The sequence below is a fragment of the Aplysia californica genome, unplaced genomic scaffold, assembly GCF_000002075.1.
Source record: "Aplysia californica isolate F4 #8 unplaced genomic scaffold, AplCal3.0 scaffold00910, whole genome shotgun sequence".
Lineage (NCBI taxonomy): Eukaryota > Metazoa > Mollusca > Gastropoda > Aplysiida > Aplysiidae > Aplysia > Aplysia californica.
The window spans coordinates 261561-262186 of NW_004798180.1; the positions used below are offsets into that span (position 1 = coordinate 261561).

At 42.2% G+C, this 626-nt stretch overlaps 1 non-coding gene across 1 annotated transcript; it reads left to right on the forward strand.

Moving 5' to 3' along the window:
• The first annotated feature begins 212 nt into the window (after nt 1-212).
• On the forward strand, nt 213-285 carry TRNAV-CAC. Its single transcript has one exon. It is a non-coding gene; the product is annotated as a tRNA-Val (tRNA).
• The last annotated feature ends 341 nt before the right edge of the window (nt 286-626 follow it).

A 626-nucleotide genomic window follows, 5' to 3' on the forward strand; every position in this document is an offset into this window, starting at 1 on the left:
AAAAACAACAACCAAAACTGTTTTGACTCAGGTGGCAAGAGAACTAGGAACAGTAGGACATCACAAAGTGGAACAAAAGTAAAGAGGAGGATGATGGTACAAATGAAGATGATAATAAAAACAAATTAATACGACTGGTTTCAGTGCGAGTTTTACATTTGCAACACAATAATGCCGTATAATCCAAGTACCTCAGATTAGAGGAGTCATCAGGTTCAGTAGTGTAGTGGTTATCACGCTCGCCTCACACGCGAGAGGTCCTGGGTTCGACCCCCAGCTGAACCACATTTTTTGGGGGCACACACACTTACTTATACGCACAAGCGCGCGCACTCACACACACACACGCATTTACGGACGCACGCACACACTTGAAGTTAATAACACATTTCTATGTGGATTTTTTTTTTACTGAAAACGTCGACCAAAGGCAGAACAAAAGAACATTCGCAGTTTCCAAGAACACTCAAGTTCAAGCTTTGAAAGGTGGCCATTTTTTAAATTATTATACCAGGTGACCCCCATTCTCTCAATATCACACCAACAACTCCATAATATTAATATGTCCAAAATTTGACATAAAAGCCACCAGTCACCAGAGGGTTTGATATCCCCCCCCCTCCCCC